Here is a 17,888-nt window from a genome sequence, read left to right on the forward strand (position 1 = left end):
TGTCGAATATTGTGTAAAAGGTAGGTTACAGTTGGACTCTGAGTAGTATTGTGTTTAGATAGAATATGGAGTCGTGTCCTAATAGGACACTTGTATCCTAGACCTCTCATATATAGTGGGGGTAGACACACGATATAACCGATGTCAACATAATAGCTCAGACGTGCAGGGGGAGCCGGTGGCGTGTGCCGGCGCCCGGGTGGCCGGTGTGCGGTATTATGACGGTGTCACGGGGAGGAGCACCCGTAGTCATGCCCCGAGGATGTAGCCATATCGGTGAACCTTGTTAACAAATCTCGGTGTCGTGCTCATGTGATTGCTTAGTCTTCGGATGATCGACGGTATGCCTCGGATTTATTCCAACAACATCTAATAGAAAATAGCTTTGCTTTTCTAACACATCTTATTCATTCTATAGTTACACCTGAACTCACAATCTGCAATGTCTATTATTTAATATCAAATTGGACCGGAGGCACCAGCAGGCACAAGGTCAGGGCACATGCAGGCTTAAAGTCAGAGAGTTCTAATGTAATTATCCCGATAAATTAGCTGAATATACTGTAGACGCCTCCGAAGAAGATGGTACCTACCCTTCTGTGTTAAATTAACCTCAAAGCAACCACAGGCGAAGATCAGACATTGCAAATAAATAAAGCAGGAAGTGAATCGGGCAATTTTCTAGATAAGATCAACAAAATGCTAGTTTCAGACTTTAGATCTGACACTCAAACTGAATATGACACACAGTGAATCAAGCAATTTTAATAATGAAATCGACAAAAAAAATTAGAATCAGACTTATGATGCTCCAGACTCCTGAGAGCATCTTATAGAAAATAATAACTTTGCTTTACCAGTGCTGATCATTTCAACATTTACAGGAGCAAAAAGGAACATAAACTCTCCCGCGCTCTCTTGTTCACTAGTATATCAAAGGTAGAAAAAGATGTCACTGCATTGACAAGAGGAAATGAACATATATTCCCTCCCATGTTTCATGGTATATATGATTACATAGTAGTTTGAATGCACGATAAAGTTCAACATAGAACACAGATACAATAATTGTAAGAGGGCATACGCCAACATCCCAGCACAACAATCTTGACAATCACAGACATCAATCATGGTATAAATAAACTATAGCTCCATAAAGTTAATAGTAAAGGCTGTTACCAACCATAAACACATATATGTTTACATAAGACAAGCAGCTAGCATTACCAAGTTAACTGGAACAGGTAGCCCCGTAAAGTGAGGTTACAGTGTACACTCGAGACCAAAGGAGAAGTAACACAACATGAGAAAGATCTAACCAAATAGCTGACGATATTACTTCAGACCTATGATTCAACATTATCTGAAAGGTCAACAACGGAGCAGTGATATGGGAGCCAGATTAACAATGCCAATCCGCCAATTCCTCTGAGTACAAGGGAACATAAGGAAGGTAGGGCAGCACGGAATCATGTCCAAGATCGTCGATAGACCACACTTTCCCACTATCCATGTCATAAGATATGAGTTCTTTGCGACGCCCATAAATGAAGAAAATCATGTTTCGTTGCGGGTGGAGAGCGACGATATCATACTTGCTTCCATGATGGGCATACTTCACTTGAAATAGATGCATATATCTCACACTGTGCTTCAAGACCCAGATTTGACTGTCATAGTCCTCAAGAACCCAGATCGATAGTTTATACTTATCATATTGATCAGTATGCGCCAAATACAAAAGCCCTTGAGACAGATCAATGAACTTGCCGCCAAGATCTTTTGGGGCATCCGGATTGTATGGGATAGGAATAACCTTCCAAGTAGTTCCCTCCACATCCACTGCCACCACCGCATCCCGGAAGGTAAGCAAGTGCAGAAAACCATTAAAAAGGTGCTTTTAGAATGATTCACTATCTTAGTTGGGAAGCCCCAACCGCTGTCCTTGTGACTCCAGGCCCCGGTTTCGGACGAGTAGATCTCAACCCCTTTGACGTGTCCATCACTCTCGTAATCATCACCGTCAGGATACCCAGCTATTTCGTGCTCCAGGAAGTGAAACACATGAAAGTGCGAGGAGACAACCGGGTCGAACCCCAAGCGAGCTGTGTGCCACATGCTGAAGAAGCCGGGCAAGACGACCCACTTCTCCGTGGCAGGATTGCACACGACGTAATCAAATTCCCACGACTCAGGGGTCTCGAAGCGGCGGCAGAGGAGCAGGCCGTTGCAGCTGTCCATGAGGTGGAAGTGATCACAGCCAGGCAGGAAGGGGAGGGAAGGGCGGATACGAGGGCGGCCTCCCGCCGAGACACGGGCGAAATTGCGAGCTAGGTAATGGCGCTCGTAGAGGAAGCCGGCGAGTTCATGGAGATGGTACTGCGGCAGCACCTTGCGGTTGTCGGGGTGGGAGATGATGCCGCGCCACCGCCTGGAGACGCACTTGGAACGGCACAGCGATCTGTACGGCACGCGCGACAGGATCTCGATGAGGAGGTCTTCGGTGAGGCTTTCTGCTGGTTTCTGCCGCTTATAGATGTCTTTGCGGCGGTCCGCCATCGCCGTGCGGACAGGAGGCGGCCAACCTGCGAACGGGGCCGGAGGAGGAGAGATTGCATCGCCATCGGTGAGGGAAGCAGCAAGGAGGAAGAGATGAATCTACAGCGAGCGTAGCGTATGTACCAGCAGAGAAGCGAGTAATTGCGAGGGAGTCCGCCACCGCCGAGGTTTTGGGTGCGCGACGGCGGGGCGAGGGGCGATGTGATGGCTTTTATCTGGGCTGCAAGAGCGTCTCCAACGGGAGTACGGGACTCCCAAATCGGTCTCAAACACTGTTCCTACGGCCCTTCTTAAACCGCAACTATTCCTTTCTTACCGCAGTTCGGATAAACTCAAATTTGTTCTAAATATGAGGAGGACATAGGGCTGTCCGAACATATCTGCCATGTTGACCCTGACAGGCCTCGCCACCGGGTTCGTGCACATGCTGCATGACGCTGAGCAAAAGTTGTCCAACCCGTGCCTCCCGAGTCCCGACCACGCCCTGGCGCTGGTTCCCCTTCCCGGGCTTCATCGGCATGCTTGCTGCCCTGGGGACGTTCATCATGGAGTTCGTCGGCACCTGCTTCTACAAGCGCAGGCACGGCGAGGAGGCTGCTGCCGCGGCCAAAGCCGGGCATGACGACACTGTTAGAAGGGAGAGAAAGGGAATTGGTGGAATATGATGGATGTATTATTGAGCCTCGAGGGCGAGTATATATTGAGTACAAGACTTGGAGGGCAAGACGCCTCTCCTGAAGATAAGGTAGGAGACAGATTACAAATTCTAGACTACCAAATACAAGTATCTCAAATATATCCCTAACAGACACGACGGCGCTGCTCGAGGACAGCTCTCTCGCAGGAGCCACTGCCGCCGCGATGAGCGGCGACGACGAAAAGCACACACGCGCCATGCACATAGTAGGGATGCGCGCATGCGGCGGCGCACCAGCATAGCCATGCACATGGCCATGACGCGTGTGATGGAGAAGCCGTGTATGACGCCCACGCGCACGCCCATGGGAGCGAGGAGAGGCCGTGCCAAGCTCGTTATGTGGTTGTCTCGCAGGCACGGACAATTTGTACATGGTAAAAAAAACGCATGCATGTCACATCTTGTATGCAAATCAAAATTTCAGAATCCAATAATATTGTAAAGTCAACCTCCCAAAGAAATTCAGTTATCCCAAAGAATTCGCATAATCGTTGTATTATTGTAATGGAGCAATTTGCATGTTGATGTTGAATCAGACATCCTTGAAGCAGTGAAGATGATTCATATTGGAGATATGAATAGATCAAAATATGCTTTTCCAATAGAGGAGATCAAAGCTAGTTTGATCGAGCATAATTCTTGTATTACTCATATTGTGCGCAGCAAAAATAATGCTAGTCACTTTTTGGCAAAATTTGGACGATCACAATGCCGAACTATTGTGTGGCTTGGATCAGGTCCTGATGAACTCCTCGACATTGCCGGTCATGATTGTAACCCTGGATAGTTTTGAGTAATACAAGTATTACCTGCAAAAAAGAAATTCTACCTTCCTATGGAGGTTATATATATAGCAGTGTATAGTGTATAAACACACAGTACACATGCTTAGTCTCTTATGTTTGAATTCTGGTCAGTGCAATTTCCTTTGCTTTATCTGAAATGCGCTATCTTGATAGATGATTTGAGTTTGGAAATCTGCAACGTATATGCTAAATAGTGATTTCCTATATTGTTAGCAAGATTCTAGAAATGGGGATTGTATCACATTCGGTGATCATTGGGCTCTCTTTGGGCGTTTCACAGAGCCCATGTACCATTAAACCTCTTGTTCTTCATGTCAATGTATGATTTTTGGGTCCGGTTTCCCTTATTAACCGGGCCAACTCACTTCTTCTTAATGCAATGCGGGAGCTCCCCGCTCTCTGACGAGGTTCCGTCAAAAAAAAAATTAAACCTCTTGTTGCTGCTCTCTCCTTCCACCAGTTCTTCGAGGGTTTTGCCTTGGGTGGCTGCATTTCTGAGTTAATTGTCCGCTTCATTTCTGCTTTATGGTGAGCAGTTCCTCACTTGAAGTTGGCACTCATGAACCCTTCATCTCAATTGCATCAATTCATTACATTTTGCATAAACAAATGCAGGCTCAGTTCAAGAATTTCACTGCACTCCTGATGGCTTTCTTCTTTGCTATCACAACACCTGTTGGGATCGCCGTGGGGGCGGGGATCGCTTCGTTCTACAACGCCAACAGCCCCAGGGCATTGGTCGTGGAGGGCATTCTTGATTCAATGTCGTCTGGAATACTGATATATATGGCTTTAGTGGATCTCATTGATGTTGATTTCCTTAGCCGGAGGATGAGCTGCACCCCGAGGTTGCAAGTGTGCTCATATGTTGCCTTGTTTTTTGGGGCTATTGCCATGTCAGCACTTGCTATCTGGGCTTAGTGAGTACTCTTGAAGAGGTGGCTTGGGACAAGCTAATTGACGTTCAATGCACTAGGATTTTTCCCTAGCTGCAAGTAATTCTGTAATTGAGTACAGGAATATACACGAGGCCTTTTATTTCTCTGTCCATTCTTCTGTTTGTTCTTCTCATGGTGGTGGACCGTGTGAGTTCTCATTGTGGTGGTAGAGAATTGAGGCGTGTCTATTAATACAAGGAGTTTTTGAGTCTGACCAGTCTTTGCAGATGTACATTTGATCCTCAGTGTTAGATAAGAGGACTGGTCTATCCCCAGGTATAATCTTGCATATATATATCAATGTGGATCTCCCGAACGCTGCTTCAACTGTTTGACTCCAATGGCAGGTGCTGTTTGAAACGAGGATGGTTGATATTGTAATGCCTTATGTTTAACATGTTTCGCGTATTAACTTTGTCAGAGAGGAGTAGCCAACCGAAGACCTATATTCTGAGAATGCTTTTGGATTTCCAGAGCCATTTGTATGCCTCATGCACTACGGTAATAACCCACTATGCCGACGGCTTTTTCTACACGACGGCTTTTTGTCGGGGCCGTTGGCATAGTTGGAGCTATGCCGACGGCCTAGGAAAAACCATAGGCACAGAAAAGCCGCCGGCATACCTACATCTATGCCGAAAGCAGGCATAGAAAGGCCGTCGGCATACCTCCATCTATGCCGAAGGCTGCAGTCGGTATAGAAAGACCGTCGGCATATCAGCGGCCCTCGTGACCTGGCCTCCAACGGCCTGCTCACGGTGTCAACTCTATGCCGACGGCCCTGGCGGTGCACGTCGGCATAGATTATATCTTTATTTTTAATTTAAATCGTTTTCTTTTTTAAGTTAAAATTTGATTAATTTAAATCTGACGAAAAACAACAACTGGCTAAGGCAAATAAAGCAACAACTGGCGAAAAACAGGACAAGATGACTAAACACCTATCATATTATTGGACCCCCATCCAAACCGGTTGTAGATAGCCCGTGCTACCGTCTCCCATCGGTTGCACCCAGTAACCAAAAGCTTCCAATAATCTGCATGAGTGAGTAACGATCACGTACGGATCCAAGCTATAGCTCTGTAAATAACCCGCAAGACGTATGTAAGATTTTTTTTCTATTAAAGATCATATCATTTCTGCAGTTCCATATACTCTCCCATGCTTTCTTGTTCATATGCTTTGCTTTACTAGTGTTGATCATTTCAACATTTACAGGAGCACAGGAACATAAACTCTCCCATGCTCTATTGTTCACTAGTATGTCAAAGGTAAAAACATAATGTCACTATACATTGACAAGAGGAAAAGAACATACATTCCCTCCCATGATTTACGGTATATATGATTACATAGTTTGAATGCACGATAAAGTTCAACCTAGAACACAGATACAATAATTGTAAGAGGTCATACACCAACAGCCCAACTCAACAATCTAGACAATCACAGAGAGCAATCATGGTATAAATAAACTGTAGCTCCATAAAATTAATAATAGTAAAGGCTGTTGCAGCTATGCTGCTACCAACCATAAATTGATAAATACATATATGTTTATACATATGACAAGCAGCTAGCATTACTAAGTTATTTGGAACAGGTAGCCCCATAAAGTGAGGTTACAAGGAGAAGTAATGCAACATGAGAAAGATCTAACCAAATAGCTGCCAGTATTACTTGGGACCTTATATGATTCAACATTATCTGAAAGGTCAACAATGGAGCAGTGATATGCGGAGCCAGATTATCAGTGCCAATCTGCCAATTCCTCTGAGTACACGGGAACATAAGGAAGGTAGGGTTGCACGGAATCATGTCCAAGATCTTGGCTGAACTGCACTTTCCCACTATCGATGTCATAAGACATGAATTTTTTGTCATGCCCATAAACTAAGAAAATCATGTTTCGTTGCGGGTGGAGGGCAACAATATGATACTTGCTTCCATGATGGGCATACTTCTCTCCAAATAGATGCATATACGTGACACTGTGCTTCAAGACCCACACTTGATTGTCATAGTCCTCAAGAACCCAGATCGATAGTTTATACTTATCATATTGATCAGTATGCGCCAAATACAAACGCCCTTGAGACAGATCAGTGAACTCGCCGCCAAGATCTATTGGGGCATCCGGATTGTATGGGATAGGGATAACCCTCCAAGTAGTTCCCTCCACATCCACTGCCACCACAGCATCCTCAAAGGTAAGCAAATGCAGAAAACCATTGAAAAAGACACTTTTAGAATGATTCACTATCCTAGTTGGGAAGCCCCAACCGCTGTCCTTGTGACTCCAGGCCCGGTTTCGGACGAGTAGATCTCGACCCCTTTGACGTGTCCATCACTCTCGTAATCATCACCGTCAGGATACCCATCTATTTCGTGCTCCAGGAAGTGAAACACGTGGAAGTGCGAGCAGACAGCCGGGTCGAACACCAAGTGAGCAGTCTGCCAGTTGCCGAAGAAGCCGGGCAAGACGACCCACTTCTCCGTGGCAGGATTGCACACGACGTAATCAAATTCCCACGAATCAGCGGTCTCGAAGCGGCGGCAGAGGAGTAGGCCGTTGCAGCTGTCCAGAAGGTGGAACTGATGACAGTCAGGCAGGAAGGGGAGGGAAGGGCGGATACGAGGGCGGCCTCCCGCCGAGACATGGGCGAAGCGGCGACCTAAGAAACAGCCCGTGACGGGGTGCTGGCGCTTGTAGGGGAAGCCGGCGAGTTCTTTGAGATGGTACTGCGGCAGCACCTTGCGGTTGTGGGGGTGGGAGATGGTGCCGCACCACCGCTTGGAGACGCACTTGAAGCGGCACAGCGATCTGTACGGCACGCGGGACAGGATCTCGATGAGGAGGTCTTCAGTGAGCTTGTCCGCTGTATTCCGCCACCTGCTGGTGTCCTTGGAGCCGTCCGCCATCGCCGTGGGGAGAGGAGGCGGTCAACCTGTGAACGAGGGCGGAGGAGGAGAGATTGCATCGCCAACGGTGAGGGAAACAGGGAGGAAGAGATGAATCTACTGCGAACGTGGCGTACGTACCAGCAGCGAAGCGTGTAATTGCGAGGGAGTCCGTCCCCACCGGCGAGGTTTCCGGTGCAAGACGGCGGGGCGAGGTGCTGAGTTAGGGGTGGCGTGGAACTCGAAGACGGACGGGGTGAGGGGCGATGTGTTGCGCTTTTATCTCGGAGCGTCTCCAACGTGAGTACGGGACTCCCAAATCGGCCTGAAACACCGTTCCAACGGCCCCCCCATTCCTTTTTTTAGGAGGATTAGGATACAAATTGGGTAATAAAAGGCCTTTTCCCTCAAAAAAAAGGAGGATCAAGAGTAAAACATACTAGTATTACTCTAGGGTAGGGATACATTCAGATTTGAAAGGGGAACGTAGACACTCTGGGACGTCTGCAGTCAGTAGACACTCTGGAACGCCTGCAATCATGTACTCCCTACATCCAAAAATAAATGTCTCGACTTTATACTGTATGGATCCCCATTCTTCCCGGCCGACGCAGCCATTCCATGTGCCAGTGCATTGCATTTTCTCCCCACTTTTGAGATTTTGTGCGATGCAAATCCTTTTAAGGCCGGTTTAATGTCATGTAAGGCATCTCCAACGGCAACCCACGAATTTCCTCCCGCATTCGTCCGCGGGCAGGTGGGACCAATCCGCGGACACGGATGCGGGAGACCACCATCCAACATTGCCCGCATATATTGCAAACATTTTTTTTCAACAAACCGAATGAAATTCATGCAAACATGGGCAACTTTCATACAAACTCGACGACATTCATGCAAACGCAGCGGATTTTCATTAGATTTCGAACATTTACAACAAACAAGAAACCGACTCGACCCTAAATCTAACCTACGGCGGCCGGCGTCCAAGCCGTGTTGTCCTTCATCCACCGTCTCCATGAGCACTGGCGATAAGACCGATGAAATGAAGCCGCAGTCTCTCGTGAGGAAGAGTAGAACACGGCAGACTGACTGGCCCACATGGGTCACAAGGCCCTGCTGCCTCCCATGCCCTACTCATCCTCAGAGAAGTTTGTGTCTTGTCTGTCGCCGGTGGACGTGAGATTCACGATGAAAATGGTGCCACCCGCATTGTCGTCGTCCCATCGAGCAATCGGATAGTTCATCGGTGGCGCGTATGAGGTGCAGCTGGCTTGGAGCTGCGCCTCGGTTGTCGCCGCTTCCTGTCGAGCGACAGCTTGAGCGCGGACGACATCACAGATGGCATGCTACGTCACGATGAAGTTGGGGTTCACCGTGGCCATGGCCTCCTCGCTCGCCGTAGATCTGGCCCTTCGCCAGCCGGTGCTGCTCCAGGGAGGAACAAGTTGTACCGCTATTCCTCATGTGCCTGTTGGAACGTTGACAAAGGCGTCGGCGCAGGCTGCACCTCCTCCATGGCGGTGTTGTAGTGCGCCTACGCCTGCTCCATGGTAAAGTCGGCGTGCACAGGCGCGGGAGCGGGGGCGATGTCGTCGGATCCCATCTCCATTGTGGGGTCGTCCTCGTCGTCGGAGACCTCGGGCACGGCATCTCTGCCAGGCGGAAACAAGGGTGGCCACCTCGTGCTTCATTTCCGTGGAAAGGCTCTCCCACAGAGCTTCGCCGCCCATAGTCATGGCGGATGCAGTGCAAGGGAGGAGGATGGGGATCGCCTTGTGTTGTGGCGTGGAGTTAGCCGAGTGAGGCCGCCTTTAAATAGCGGATTCCGGTGAGGCCAGGCATCTGGGTGCATCAATGCGCGGCGCCTAAGTGGGTTTCTCGGCCGACGAGCCTGCTTAATGGCGGCATACGAACGGACGTGGCATTCAATGGGCATGGTAGACATCTGTCTCGTCCCATCCAGTAAAGCGTCTCCGGCATTGAACAGGCGCGGACACCGGAGACGCGTCGCGGGCGGCGCCCTTGGCCGGCGCGCCGCTTCAGTGGCGGAGGCAGTGAGAGGTCACGTCCACCCTGAGCTGTCTTCAATGTGGAGTGGCGCGCCCTATAGTGGCATGAATGCGGGCAGCTGGCGCCAGGCAGGAATGAGCACGGGCGAGGGAGTGGGGGTTGGGCCCGGGTGGTCAGAAGCGGGCGTGGTTGATGTTCGAACGCCCGCAAAGCCCCCCATATTTTTCTCCGGTTTGCAGGAAAAAGTACGCCTGGACCGCCCCGCGGATCGATACAGGCCCGCGTTGGATGGCTTCCGCGATCCGGACAACACGGTCCAGACGTATGCGGGCGGTTTGAGGGTCAGCGTTGGAGATGCCCTTATCATGCCAAATAGGGGGGTTCTTGCTGGTGCATCAGGTTGTAACTCCTGGCGGCAGTCCAATTCAAGTATTTTTGAATGTTGGTAGTGGTCTACCAAATTCATTGATCGGGAGGGGAAAACAAAGTAGTACAGGGGAGACCCACAGAGTAGGTCGGCGCCAAACCAAGGAAAAGGCTCAAAGCGGAAAGGAAGGAAAAAACCTAACATACATACAGAAACGCAGCCCGGGTTGAAAGGGATCCCAACACTCGCCAAGTTCCAGAGTTTGACCTCATCCCTTAGGCTTTGTTTGGTAGAAGTGGATTGAGGAGGTTTGGGGATGTGGGGATTTCAAGGGATTTGGTGAATCCCTTCTGAAAGGATCGATATAGTTGACTAGAGGGGGGTGAATAGGCAACTAACAATTTTTAGCTTTTCTTTACCAATTTAAACTTTGCATCAAAGTAGGTTGTCTAGATATGCAACTAGGTGAGCAACATATATGATGCAACAACAACAAGCACACAAGCAAGCAAGGGATTTAACACAAGTAAGCTTGCACAAGTAAAGGGATGAGATAACCAAGAGTGGAGCCGGTGAAGACGAGGATGTGTTACCGAAGTTCCTTCCTTTTGAGGGGAAGTACGTCTCCGTTGGAGCGGTGTGGAGGCACAATGCTCCCCAAGAAGCCACCAGGGCCACCGTATTCTCCTCACGCCCTCAGACAATGCGAGATGTCGTGATTCAACTATTGGTGCCCTTGAAGGCGGCGACCGGACCTTTACAACAAGGTTGGGGCAATCTCCACAACTTAATTGGAGGCTCCCAACGACACCACGAAGCTTCACCACAATGGACTATGGCTCCGCGGTGACCTCAACCGTCTAGGGTGCTCAAACACCCAAGAGTAACAAGATCCGCTAGGGATTAGTGGGGGGAATCAAATTTCTCTTGGTGGAAGTGTAGATCGGGGCCTTCTCAACCAATCCCGAGCAAATCAACAAGTTTGATTGGCTAGGGAGAGAGATCGGGCGAAAATGGAGCTTGGAGCAACAATGGAGCTTTTGGGGGAAGAGGTAAGTCAACTTTGGAGAAGAAGACCCCTTTTTTATAGAGGGGGGAACAATCCAACCGTTACCCCCCTAAACAGCCCCGCAGAGGGCGGTACTACCGCAGGGGGCAGTGGTACTACCGCTGGGACCAGCGGCACTACCGCTCCCCATCGCGGTACTGCCGTGCAGTCTGGAAGGGCTAGCGAGAGAGCAGGAGTCGGGCCCAGTGCGGTACTGCCGCGGTGGTAGGGCGGTACTACCGCTCACGGGCAACACTACCGCTTCTACTGCCGCTGCTTAGTGCCGCACAATCCGACACGAGAAGCGACCCCCTCGAGTGGACGCGGTAGGAGCCCGGTACCGCAGCGGTACTACGGCTGAGGACCCATCGGCGGTACTACCGCTGCCGAGCGGTATTGCCGCCTGTGACTCTTAAGCGGTACTACCGCTGGGCACCGCGGTACTACCGCTAGGACCAAAATGAACTCACAAAGAAAGGGAGTGAAACCTCCATCGAGGCGGGAAGGCTAAGAGGGTGTGAAAAAGGATGTGTACGTGTTGATTCCATCCTAGCCTAACCAAAGCGGACCCCCTCTTGATAGTACGGTGACTCCTACGACACAAGTCCACCAAAATTGAACCGAAAGGGCTACACCGTCTTTGCTTCAAACTTCGAGGGGAGGGAATCGTCTCGTGCCAAAGGATGAATCTCTGAAATACTAAACGCACAAGATTAGTCCGCAAAAGCATTGTCATCAATCAGCAAAACACTTTAGGGATAAATATGCCCTTACAATCTCCCCCTTTTTGATGGATTGATGACAATACGGGATTCGCACAAATGGGAAAAAATAGGACATAAGCAAACCCCACATCTCTAAAATATAGACGGGCTCCCCCTAGATGTGTGCTATTTAGATTGGTGCTTTGGACTGCACGGCACGCATACTAGGATCAACACTCCCCCTATATTTTATAGATCATGCATATCATGCAAAAATAAGGCTAACACTAAGCAATAGTAAATAAGAGACAAAGTAAATAGCACATGATACCATAAGCTCAATACGATGCGATAGAGTGCATGTGTCTTACTCCATAAGATAGATCAGTCTCACGAGCACAAACCAACCCAAAGCAAGCAAGGAACAACATTGTAAAAGAGTTTGCGAGAAAGACAGGCAAGGCAAACACAAACACGCCACACAAACACACGCTCGCAACTTGACAACGACAAATCCCTAAACTCTCTCCCGCTTTGGCATCGAGACACAAAAAAGGCAAAGATCGAAGCTACGGCTCTAGGTGATAGCAAACTGAGGATCTCGAACATCATCTCCCAGCGGGATCGTCTGCACCGCCGTCATCGGTCGGAAACTGCTCGGTGTCTGAGTCAGTCCACGAACAGTGCTGTTGAATCCACTCCTCCTCCTCAGTGATCTGGCCCTCAGAACCGCTGGCAACGGTCGCACCCAATTGATGCATGAGCTCCTTGTGATGCCCCTTGGCCTGCTTCTCAGCCACATGAGTCATGTACTGACCATGAGACTCCATGCAGAAGAGCTTCTTCATCTTGCGCTTGAGCTTCTTTGCCCAAGAGGGCTATGCTCCAGAAGGCCCATAGTCCTCCTCATCATCATCGGCCTCAGCCTCGCCCTCGGTCTCCACGTCAGCGGCAGTAAATGGACCCCCAGATTTAGGAGCCGGGGTGCCCCAGTTGTCCTTCTTCCTCAGACGCTTGATCTCATGAGAAACCAATTCTCCAGTTTCCAGCATAACCTTGGGATAAACATGTGCCCAGGCCTTCTCAATGAGCAACATGATGAACGGACCATAGATCGGGCACTTGCGCTCAGAAACGGCAGATAGAAGTTCAGACCACATAACATGAGAAATGTCCAGGGACTTGCCAGTGTTTGCTTCCTTCTCATGCTGGCAGAAGAGAAGCATGTCCACGAGATAGGAGTGGACCATATCCAGATTCCCGATATGAGGGAAGAGAGTCTCTCGGAAGACGCGATGAAGGATGTCCAGAAAGGCAGACAGCTCATAGGTTTCCTTCTTAGTTACAGGGTTAACCTTCACAATACAATAGGGCCAGAGGGCTTGCTTGTGAGTGGAGTTTGCATTGCGGTGTGGGCGGAAGCCGACAGGAGTCTCAAGCCCGTGATCTTCCACCTCAAGTAATTCCATGAAGGCCTTCCACTTGACAGAAGCAACTTGCCATTTATCATCCAAGTCAGAGTCCTTTCTTCATCAGTTCCAAGATGGACAGTAGTATAGAATTGAGCCACCAAATCTGCATCAAAGTCCTTGTTGAACTGCATGATTCTGAGAATGTTCAGCTGAGAACACATCTGAAGAGCTTCGCCAAAGTACTCAGGGTCCTTTTCCATGGCATCTGTGTCGATGGAGCGTACATCAACATAGAGATTCTTCTTAGCCTTGATCACATCAAAGTAGATGGCAAACTGAAAGCGGTTCTAGAACGGGCGGTTGACCAAAGAGGGTTCTTGGTCTTCCGCATAGGGATTGTGGCGACGCCTTTCCCAGAACTCCTTGGCAGTCAACTCAGTCATAGTCTTGCCCCTTGGCTTCGGCCTGTTGGCGGACTTCTTCTTAAGTTGAGGTGGAGGTGGAGCACTTGAGGAAGCACCCGCTGACTCAGATGTGCGGTAGCGCTTTGATGTTGCACGCCCGGGGTTGACACGGCGGACTTGCTGCTCAGGATGTTCATCACCTGGAACCAAACACACGAGCAGAAGAAACAACACGAAAGAAAGAGCATAAGCCTCCAAACAAAACAACAAGGATCAAAGAGTGGTAAGAAAATGATGAAATTGGGCATTCAGCGGTAGTACCACGACCCAACCGCGGCAGTACCGTGCGAGCGGTAGTACCGCGCGACGTGAGCGGTAGTACCGCTCTAGACGGGGAACGGCGGTTCCCTACTGCCGTGGACAGATCCGGCACTACCGGGGATGCCAAATTAAAAAATAAACCTACCAAACATCAATCCAAACAGCCTAGAAGCCCTCTCCATCCTACTCAAGCCTCGACTTAGCCAAAAATCAAGAAAAACAATGCCGATTGCCCCTAACAACTAGATGTGAGATCTAGGCAAAGAGAGAACGGGAACGGGGGCAATACCGGCATCCATGGCAAGAGGACACGGCGGGGATCGACTCCACCGGAGGAACTGGAGAGGGACGGCACGAAGACGGCGGCCGGCCGAAGCCCTCCTGCGGCGAGACGTCGCTGGAGCGACGAAGAAGACGGGCGAGTGGAGCGAATGGGTATGGGGAAGAAAAACAACTCCCCCTGCCCCGACATAACCCCCCATCGCCCGCCCCATAGCGGTAGTACCGCTGGGGTGGGCGGTAGTGCCGCTTGATGATCATAAGCGGCAGTACCGCGCACCCAGCGGTAGTACCGCTCAACCACAAAAAGACTGGCCAGCACGGCTAACACACAAGAGAGGAAACCGAATAGAAAACGAGAGCAAACACACACACAAAGCCAAAGCAAAGAGGACGAGAAACACACACATCTCCAAGAGAGGGTGGTGGCCGAGGCCTCCTATGTTTGAGTCCGGAGGTATGGCGCCACGAAGATTTTAACCTTGGGCCCAAGACCAAAACTCATCTTTGAAGCACAAGTACCATAAAAAATGGCTAATGTGAAAGAGTTTGATTAGTTTATGCATAATGGGGGGAGGGAAAGTTCATTGAGAGAACAACACTCCCCCTATGTCCATGCCTACATCTAAACTAGACATCAAGTTGAGTATGGTGGGGTGTGCAATGGTTCAAGCAACATTACTTGAATCAATGATATTTAGCTCATGCCTTAACTCGCGAAATCTTGCTTCATCCAAGGGCTTCGTGAAAATATCTGCAAGGTTATCATGAGTGTTGACGTAGTTGAGCTCGATCTCCCCTCGCCTAAAGTGATCCCGGATAAAGTGATACCAAATCTCAATATGCTTCGTCTTGAAGTGTTGCACCGGGTTGAGAAAAATCTTGATGGCACTTTCATTGTCACACCAAAGAGGCACTTTGTCACAAATGACACTGTAATCCTTTAGAGTTTGCCTCATCCAAAGAAGTTGTGCACAACAACTACCGGCCGCCACATACTCCGCTTCGGTGGACGAGAGAGACACACAACTTTGCTTCTTGGAAGACCAACTCACCAAAGAGCAACCAAGAAATTGGCACCCTCCGGAAGTGGACTTCCTATCCACTTTGTCTCCCGCCCAATCCGAGTCCGAATATCCTACAATCTTGAAGTTTGCTCCTCTTGGGTACCATAAGCCAAAGTTTGGGGTATGAGCCAAATATCGAAAGATTCGCTTGACCGCCACAAAGTGGCTTTCCTTAGGTGTGGCTTGAAACCGTGCACAAATTCCCACACTCAACATGATATCCGCTCTAGATGCACAAAGGTAAAGCAAGGAGCCAATCATGGAGCGATATACCTTTTGATCCACCGCTTTACCATTGGGATCAATGTCAAGTTGGCACTTGGTGGGCATTGGAGTGGAAGCCGGCTTGACATCACTTAGCTTAAATCTCTTGAGCATGTGTTGAGTGTATTTGGCTTGGTTGATGAAGGTTCCTTCTCTTCTTTGCTTCACTTCAAACTCGAGAAAGAACTTCAACTCTCCCATGGAAGACATCTTGAACTTTGAGGTCATGAGTGCGGCAAATTCCTCATTGAAAGCTTTGTTAGGGGAACCAAAGATAATATCATCAACATATAGTTGGCACACAAACAACTCCCCTTTGACCTTCTTAGTAAAAAGAGTGGGGTCGATTAGCCCAACTTCAAATCCACGATCTTGTAACAACTCGGTAAGGTGATCATACCACACACGTGGGGCTTGTTTAAGGCCATAGAGTGCCTTATCGAGTTGATACACATGATCGGGAAAGTAGGGATCCTCGAACCCGGGGGGTTGCTTGACATACACCAACTCATTAATAGGACCATTAAGAAAAGCACTCTTCACATCCATTTGTTGCAACTTAAAGTTGTGATGAGAAGCATAAGAAATCAACAAACGAATGGATTCAAGGCGAGCAACGGGAGCAAAGGTTTCACCGTAGTCGATACCCTCGATTTGGGAGTAGCCTTGTGCCACCAATCTTGCCTTGTTGCGAACGATGGTCCTGTGAGCATCTTGCTTGTTCTTGAAAATCCACTTGGTTCCAATGACACTGTGGTTCCTCGTTGGCCTTGGCACCAATCTCCACTCCTTGTTGTACTTAAAGTTGTTGAGTTCTTCATGCATGGCATTAAGCCAATCCGGATCTTCGAGCGCCTCATATACCTTTTGGGGTTCAACACAAGAGACAAACATGTGATGTTCACAATAGTTTGCCAATTGTCTACGAGTGCTTACCCCCTTTTGAATGCTTCCAAGCACATTCTTCATGAGATGACCCTTGGTGGAGAGCTTGGAAGCAATCTTGGCGGCACGACGCTCCAATTCCTCCTCGGGGGAGAGTTGAGGAGCGGTCACTTGATCATCTTGAGCGCCGTCTTGAGCTTGTTTTTGATCTCGAGGAAGCTCTTGATCTTGAACTTGCTCGGAGGATAGAACTTGACCTTGGGCATCACTTGTTGTTACAACACCATCTTGAGATTGATCTTGCCCTTGGTCCTGTTCTTGAGGTTGAGGGCCTTCACTTTGTTCTTCGGAAGCGTGTGGGCCTTGGGTTGGTGATGGCTCCAATTGAGTGGAGCGTTGTCCTTCCCCTTCGGCCAAAAGGCGTTCCTGAATGGGTAGGATAAAACCAACACCCATTCTTCTTATGGCTTGAGGAGGAATTTCATCACCTACATCACAAGTGCCACTTTGCTCCACTTGCGAGCCGTTATTCTCATCAAACTCCACGTTACACGTCTCCTCAATAAGTCCACGTGAGGACACGGTAAGCATGAGAGTTTGTAGCATAACCAACAAATATGCCCTCATAAGCTCTAGACTCAAATTTAGACAAACAAACACCCTTTTTGAGAATGAAACACTTACACCCGAACACCCGGAAGTACTTGAGGTTGGGCTTGTTACCAGTGAGTATCTCATACGGAGTCTTGTTCAAGCCTTTGCGGAGATAGAGACGATTTGAAGCATGACACGCGGTGTTGATGGCTTCGGCCCAAAAGTTGTATGGAGACTTGAACTCCGCCATCATGGTCCTTGCCGCATCCATCAACGTCCGGTTCTTCCTCTCCGCTACACCATTTTGTTGAGGGGTGTAAGGTGCGGAATATTGATGCTTGATCCCCTCATCACTAAGAAACTCATCCAAGGTGTAGTTCTTGAACTCGGTGCCATTGTCACTTCTTATTGTCAAGATCTTTGCATTGTGTTGACGTTGGGCTTCATTTGCAAAGTCAATGACGGTTTGTTGGGTCTCGCTCTTCCTCTTGAAGAAATATACCCAAGTGTATCTTGAATAGTCATCCACAATCACCAAGCAATACTTCCTACCCCCAAGACTATCAAAGGATGGAGGCCCAAAGAGATCCAAATGAAGGAGCTACAAAGGCCTCTTCGAGTAAATGAT

General features: G+C 48.9%; 3 pseudogenes; 1 reads left to right on the forward strand and 2 right to left on the reverse strand.

Moving 5' to 3' along the window:
* Window positions 1-1,402: 1,402 nt before the first annotated feature.
* Window positions 1,403-2,559, reverse strand: LOC109739161 (F-box protein At5g07610-like; annotated as a pseudogene).
* Window positions 2,560-2,944: 385 nt separating this feature from the next.
* LOC109739152 (zinc transporter 10-like) lies at window positions 2,945-4,983 on the forward strand (annotated as a pseudogene).
* A 1,768-nt stretch (window positions 4,984-6,751) lies between these two features.
* On the reverse strand, window positions 6,752-8,061 carry LOC109739144 (F-box protein At5g07610-like; annotated as a pseudogene).
* Window positions 8,062-17,888: the final 9,827 nt, after the last annotated feature.

The sequence above is a fragment of the Aegilops tauschii genome, chromosome 7 (assembly GCF_002575655.3).
Source record: "Aegilops tauschii subsp. strangulata cultivar AL8/78 chromosome 7, Aet v6.0, whole genome shotgun sequence".
Taxonomy (NCBI): domain Eukaryota; kingdom Viridiplantae; phylum Streptophyta; class Magnoliopsida; order Poales; family Poaceae; genus Aegilops; species Aegilops tauschii.